Source organism: Nanorana parkeri, unplaced genomic scaffold, assembly GCF_000935625.1.
Source record: "Nanorana parkeri isolate BGI_ZX_2015 unplaced genomic scaffold, ASM93562v1 scaffold417, whole genome shotgun sequence".
NCBI lineage: Eukaryota > Metazoa > Chordata > Amphibia > Anura > Dicroglossidae > Nanorana > Nanorana parkeri.
In genome coordinates, this window is record NW_017306685.1 from 511,735 (window position 1) to 519,705 (window position 7,971).

The window sequence follows — 7,971 nt, forward strand, 5'->3', positions numbered from 1 at the left end:
CGTGCGTGCCAACATACCAGGCTTCTTCTTACTAGAAATCCATGATTGGTAATGGTTGCAAATGCATGTAACACTTAAGCCATGGAATCTGTGTTTGTGTAGGGAGAGAAATAAAAACACGCAGATTGGTGATATCTGTGGAGCTGGCCATACACCTTACAATTATCGTATGATTTAATTTGTCCCGTCATTTGCACCCTCGTTCAATTTCCGCTCAAATCGCCCCTCATGCACAGACCAATGCCGCTTGCATTAATCGTTCGTTAGCAATGCTCTACCATTTTCATCGATCACATTTTCGTTTGCGCAGGTGCAGCGATCCTGTTGCGGTTTTTGTTGTACGAAAACGCCACTAATCCATCGATTTTATCGTTTGTTTCGACGAAAGTTTTCTAGTCTCCCTGATTGAGGAAATTCGGCCTGTTGTACAATAATTTTGATCCATCAACTGGCTTATCGTATGAAAACCTGATCGCGTTTGTTTTTTGTACGATAATTGTAAGGTGTATGGGCACCTTAAGTTTCCACTTTCTGATCCTGGCACATCTTCTATGTTGGAGAATCGATGAATCGATTTTGACAATTGCGTATAGTTACATAGTTGTTAAGGTTGAATAAAGACACAGGTCCATCGAGGTGTGTGTGTGTGTGTGTGTGTGTGTGTGTGTTACTAAGACTACCTGTACCTCCTGTATATCTTGTTTGCTGAGAAAAGAATCTACATGGGTCTTGAATGATTCCATACTCTCAGCAGAAACCCGTGTCTGTGGAAAGGAGTTCCACAATGTTATAGTTCTCACAGTAAGGAATCCCCTTTGCAGTTTAAGTTTTCTCTTCCAGTCTCAGATGGTGACCTCCTCCTGTTTTTTTAAGTGAACTAACAATAAACAGTTTATTACTGATTATCCCATCACCATTAAATAATTTGTACATTAATAGCATGTCATTTTTCAGTCTCCTTTTTTCAAGAGTGAACACGTTTACTGAATGCAGTCTTCCCTCATAGCTTAGATCCTCTAACCTCTTAATTAGCTTTGTCGCCCTTCTCTGAACTCTCTCCATCTCAAGGACATCCTTTCTGTGGATCCGTGACCAAAACTGAACCGCATACTGGGATGTGGCCAAACCAGTGTTTTGTACAGGGGCAGAATAATGCATTTGTCCTTGGTATACATTCCCTTTTTTATGCAGGATTGTACCCTGCCTGCCTTTATTTGTTTCTGCTTGGCAGCAAATGCTTCCTAATTGGCTGCGCAATGCAAAGTATGAAAAAATTACATACATGGCTGCTGCTTTTTTTTTTTTTTTTAACTTGCCTTGCCTGTTTGAGATTTGGCTCTCAAAGTGAAAGGTGAAATTGGTGTTGGGATGTACCACGACTCTATCAGCTGCACTAATGCAAGGATGAAAATCCAAATCCAAATTGGTTTGCAGCTAGACTGTGCAAAAATGCAAAACTGTCACGTTTGTCTGTAGTACACTCCTATATTCCTTATCCTTTGTCTAAATGTATAACAAATCATTTCTGTTCTGTCTCTTCTCTCTTGTGGTGTGTAGTCTCCCTGTTGAGCATATTTTAAGCAAATTCTGTATTTTGTTTATACCAATCAACAAATTTCTTTATTTCCCCAAACAGGAAAACCATGTAACAGCAAAAGCATCTAACGCACGTAACACTAGGAAATCCCATCTACAAAGAAACGCTCTACAAATTCTACCAGCTGGCTTTTTTTGAACCAAACCATGAATTCTGAATAACTGTATTTACAATCCAGCTCATGGGCCCAAAAAGTGGCATGGCTCAACGGCCAGAGACTATAGCAATTAGTAGTATTAACATGTTTCTGATGATAATCTGAACTGTAATGGCAACCAAGAATAAGTGTTACATTAGCAGCTCAGAAGTTTATCCCAATTCATGATACTGTAATACTGTAATGGTTCTCAAAGGATTACAGCATTGTCTTATGTGAGCTACTTACGTTCTAAGACCATTTCTGTTAAGTATATGGATCTCATTAATAGACCCTGTTGTTGTTCTGCACAGCTGTCTACAAATTAATGCAAATACGTATGATTAAAGGCACACTCCAATCAAAACTGATGATGGATGCATACAGAGATCATGCTGGGTTGTCAAAAGCTGGCCACACACCTTATAATTTATCTGCAGATTTTCTGAGGTCAGATGGAAAAGGTGCAACAGATTCCTCCACCTACACTTAACTGTGTGGATGGAGTAATCTCCACCTTGGCCAATCTGTTGCACTTTTTCCATCTGACCACAGAAAATCTGCAGATAAATTGTAAGGTGTATGGGCACCTTAACCCCACTATCTTTTGTCTGCTGATCCTGGAACACAGCAGTTGCTGATGTTGGAATAAATCTCCTTGCTTACTCTCTCCTGCACACAAAGCATGTTTGTAATAATGGAAATGTAAAAAAAAAACATGTCATAGTAACCAATCGGATTAAGCCGGATTGATGAAGGAAGCAAAGAGAAGGCATAAGTTCAGGTTCGCAAAGTTAGGTCCTACTGAGGTATACATTGGACTTTCTGGATTGGTAAAATACTGGTGGTGGAATGTGTGCTGGGTGTACCACCATGACTAGCCAAAGATAAGCTAATTACATGGATCCAATAACCATGCTTGACACAATGGGGTTGATTTACTAAAGGCAAATACACTCTTCACTTTGCAAAGGAATTTTCCTTTAGCTTAGTGAATGGGGTGAAGCTTTGCTGAATTCCCTCCTCCAATCCTTTGCAATCAAATGTACTGCTTTTTCTTTTTTAAATTGTCCTTGCACATGATTGAGTATTCTTTGTAAAGTGAATTTTCATCACATTCACCTTTTAGTAAATCAACCCCCATCCTGGCAATGCCCACATGATTTGCCCTGGCCAAGAACTGTCATTATACTCAGCAGTTGGTGACAGCAAAGTGTCCCCAATCACTGGGAGATTTTCAAGTAACTGCCTAAGGCGTTTGATATTATTTGATATCCCCTCCCCCCTCCTTCCCACTGCTCTTTTTAGCCACTGGGAGCCAAAGAAAAGTCCTAAAAAAGCCATAGCTGCGTCAAGCTTAAGCAGGGCTTTAGACTTCCTGTGTGACAGCACTGATTGGCCCAGCTTTGTCACATGCTTATCCATACCCAGGAGTACTAGGTAGTGGGCTCCCATTGCTGAATGGAAAGAAAGGTAAAGGTGAGTGTGGTGTCAGGGATGAGGGGATTAAAGCATACCTGTTGACTTACCCTGAAGATCAAGCTTGCTTTAAGATTGCAAGCTCCTGGAGGGCAGGGACTGATGTGAATGTGTAAAATTGTGGGCGTTATATAAATACCTGTAATAAATAAATAAATGTAAGGAGGTGAGAAACAGCCCATTGATGCTTTAAACCAGTAGTCTCACGTCATTTTATTGAATCATTTATGTGAACACATACTAATGATTAGTTAGCCCCAGCAGCAAATATAGGGCACTGACTTCTTAATTTCTATAAGTACAGCTGCAACTATCTGTATGGACTCATTCACCGGGGAGAAGACAAACTATGACTTTGAGTGCAGTTTGCTATCATCTTGGGAATGTGTTTTCCTAATGGACATTGAAGTACAACATATGTGTAGAGAGTAACTGGCTTTTTTGAATCTGTCTTCACTTTGAATATAAAACACTATTGCTATGCTTTATTGGCACATGCAAAACATATTACCAACAACAGGGAGATCCCAACACAGCTGTTCATTACAGCTAAGCAGGATTTATGAAACCGCTATTATCAGCTTTGGCGAGGAGGAAATAAGTGGCTGCTTGCCATAAGCTCTTGAAAAGGCTACTTAGATTGGAGACATTATCTAATCTGTATTTAATGCTGAATACTTGAAGGTTTGGGTGGGTGGCCTACACAAAGCCCAATAAGCCTACTTCTGGACAATCTATGAAAGCTACGCTTGTGCTCCTAATGAGAACAGTCAGATATAGTACGATGTATAAACCTGTCAGCAGAAATCATTATGTTCATGAACATCGGTATTTCAGCTGCATCTTCACAGTTTGAAACCAGCTCACAATACTGAAGGTTATTGTACAGTACATTTACAATATTTCCCAATTACCTCTGTGGTGAATGTAAGATGGAAATCACATGAAGTAAAGATCAGCACTGCAATGCTTCACAGCAGGAGTAAACTGCTGGTTGTGCATTCAAATTAAATGTTTAACATAGAGGTGAATTCATGGGGTATCCTATACCCCAATATGCTAATACGCATCCATAGTTGTGGCATGATCCTTAGGTCTTTGTATAGGCATCAATAGGGGTAGGGCCGGATTTACTCTGTCTGCTGCCACAAGGCCAGGTTCCTCAATGCGCCCTCTTCCGCCAAACCCCCCCCTCCAATGGAGAATGGCAACCAGCACTCATGAATTTTCTATTGCTGTATAATCATTAAAAGATAACTATGGGGTAAACTTTTTATCCCATAGTTCTCTATATGGTCACAGAAGGACAAACTAACCTCCTGTGACCCAAAGCTCAGTATATAGCGAGCTACTGCTCACAAGATACTGAGAGCTCCGCAGCCAGGATGGATCTCGACAATACTGTGGAGATCTACCCAGCTAGCTGATTGACAGCAGGCTCTGCATTTCTAGAGACAGAGCCAGCTGTGCCGCCTCCTCCCTGTCTGTTCCTCCAGTCAGCGCTGGAGGATCGGAGAGGGGGGAATCCCTGCAGGGAGCAGTGACTGACAGTCACCACTCTCTGCAGGGAGATGATCGGGAACTGAGCAAGCGACGATATGTGTTCACTCACTTCCCGATCTATAGAGCCAACGTGTTACAGTTTTAATGTTACACCTCGGCTCTAACTATGAGGATGAGTCAAAATCACTCACCTCATAGTTCTCCTTTTAATTATACAGCAATGGAGAATGGCAACCGGCTATGGAGGACTAAAGAGCCAATCAATCCATGATTACACAGCAATTATACAGGGGTGTGTGCAGGTCTCACCAGGGCTGTGTTTGGGACTCAGCAGGGCTATGTTTGGGACTCAGCAGGGCTGTGTTCGGGACTCAGCAGGGCTGCGTGCAGATCTCAGCAGGAATGCAGGCAGGTCTCAACTGGGAAGCATGCAAGTCCTGGGATGTGCTGTGGCGGCGCTGGGAAGGAAGAGGAGGCAATGTGCAGCCTGACTGGCACTATCAAAGACAGCTGCCTGAGGTCCCCAGCAAGCTCAGGGCCTCAGGCAGCCGAACTTCCTAAAAAAACTTGAAGGGCCATCAGGGGTGTGCAAATGTACAAAAAAACTACTTGTCCAAGGACTAAAGTGGGGGCCCAATCTACTTGTCCCTCAGGACAATCCACTTGTCCTGATACAAAACCATATTTAACCGTGTCAAGAAGCGCTTCTCATTAGTCAGTGCGGTCAGGTGACTGCGCTGGCCAATGAGTGCTCTCAATTTGCAAGCGAAATGCAAAATCCATGGCACACGGCTGCACTGGATGGCAGTATGGTGTACAGAATGTACACCAATATTGGCAGAGGGGAAGGACTGTTCGCCGCCAAAAGGTAAGTATCACAAGTTATCTTTTTTTTTTTTTAAATTTACTTAACTTCATGTGCAGTGTGTCACAGGCTTCAGTGTTAACACAGAGCAGAGAATGGACGTTCTACCCTCTGCTCCCCGCTCTCCATCCTGAACTACTTTGCTGTGGCTCCAGGTCCCCCAGAAGAGCGGGGGACCTGGAGTTCTGGAGGACAGACCTGCAGGCTTATTACAAGTGATCTCGGTGGCATCGTACAAAACAAGTGGCGGCTTCCCCGCTGTACATTTAGCCCTGCTTGCCTGAAGCGGGGCTAAATGTAGAAAAAAAACTACTGGCCCAGTATAGGCTCTGCTGCCCCTCTACTCCCTGCCACCCCGAGGACATGGTCTTGGTGGCCTTGTGGGGAATCTGGCTCTAAATAGGGGTACTCAGCAAAGTGGGTCTACCGCACATGTGTCTGGCACATGTCAAATGCTCCCCAATACAGCTTAGCACACAGCAGCCCTCAGTCTAGCATTCCCTCTGCGCTGCTCAAAGCATTCCTTGCACTATCTGGCCTACATCAGAAGCTGTAGCCTTCTGAGGTAATTGCCCCACCAACCACCTTCACTGTATTTTAAAATATAAGTGGAATGTTTAAAGTGAACATGTGCTTTGGCTATGCAAGACAAAGCAACAGGTTCCCTTACCTGCTATCCTCCCTAACTGCAGATGCCCCCCCATCCCGCCAACACACCTTTTACCTCAATTTAGCTGTGCGGAACAAATAGATATACCCAGATGACTTGCCAAACCAAGACATACCAGCGTGTACCTAACTCCAGTGCCTCCCACATGACCGCACTGGTGCTTGGTGATTGGCTACTTAGGTACCAGATGCTGTCACATTGTAGCATCTGTACCTCTATGTAACCTGTAAAGCATGGTACACACGGTTAGAATTTCAAATGAACAAAATTTATTTTGTTTTCTGATTTCGACCGCAGTAAGGGAAAAATGCGAAGGAGCATGTTGGAAAATGGAACGGAATTCTAACAGTTAATGTGGTTTTTGTTCAGAAACTCCATTCATTCCCAAATCAAATGTTAAATAATAAGGACATTTCGAAAGACAATCGTCAAGCCTCTGATTGTATTCTCGAACGTTGCAATCTACCTGTGTATATCCTACTTTAGTTCTGTAGTAATAATTAAAAAAGCTTAAGGACCCATGCACACTATGCATTTTTTGTGTGCTAGCTGCACTGCATTAAGACTCATTAGATTTATGAAAACCTGTTTTACCTCTAAAAAAAAGTTAGGCCACTTTCTTGCCCAAATCCTAGAATTGGACAGTAACACGTCAGAAAAGACTAATGATATAATCTTTCTGCTCTTTCCTCCTGTCAGCATGTTAGCAAATATACAGTCAACAACACCTTTCAGTACACCTGCATTTTCATGCCTTGAGCATCACTGCGATAAGGCTTTGCAGCGCACCTCAATGCATAAAAATACTTGCACCATTTTGTATTCAAAGTAGAGCCCCATTGTAACACATATTGTGAATGGGTCTTAGTAATGAGGTGAGAAAGGCAGGAATGTCATTGTAACAAGCAAACAATATGGAGACTTCTAGAACTATGGTAGGCCATAGTAAGCAATACACTTAATAATCATGTTGTGAAGTGTAAGGGGGTATATGTTGCTTGCAGATGTGTTTTCTAATCACAGAGACTTTATTGTATTTTGGAAGTGTCATAGTTAAGGCCTGTTAGCAAGGTTGAAGGTTAGGTAGAAGTGTTAAGTGTCACACAGTCACCTGCTATTTCCCTATATTTTAACCCTTGAAATGTTCTGCAGGTACAGAGAAATACACGTTGATCTGCCAGAAACATACGCAGCTAGTCCTGTCCTATTGTGCGCTGACAACACACACACACACACACACACACATATATATATATATATATCCCCAACCGTTTTATGTATTGCCAATAGTTCAGTAGTACTATGTAAAGCCTGCATTGGTTATCCTGCAGATAAGCTTTAATCCATCCTGGTCTCAGGGGGGTGATCAGTAAAATGATGGTCAATATAGTCTAATCCTGCAGCTGTTTGAAGAAGTGCTCACATCAGCAAAGATATAAGCAGGAAATACTTTTTTAACTACCAGACTGTTTTAAACTGAATATCAACCCACTGATACTTTATTTTGTCTTACTGTGACCTGTAAAACACATATAAACAATTCTTATGGCAGAAATAAAAGCGAATGTTATATTCAGGTATTTAGCAAGTGTTTGTCAAAAAATGTAATGTACTTAGTTTAGTTTGTTGAACCAAGCTAAGGCTGTGTTAGTGAAATGGCACAAGGCCCCAATATACAGTGACAGTATGACTTTTATAAAGGCAGCAGGCCAAGTGATAGG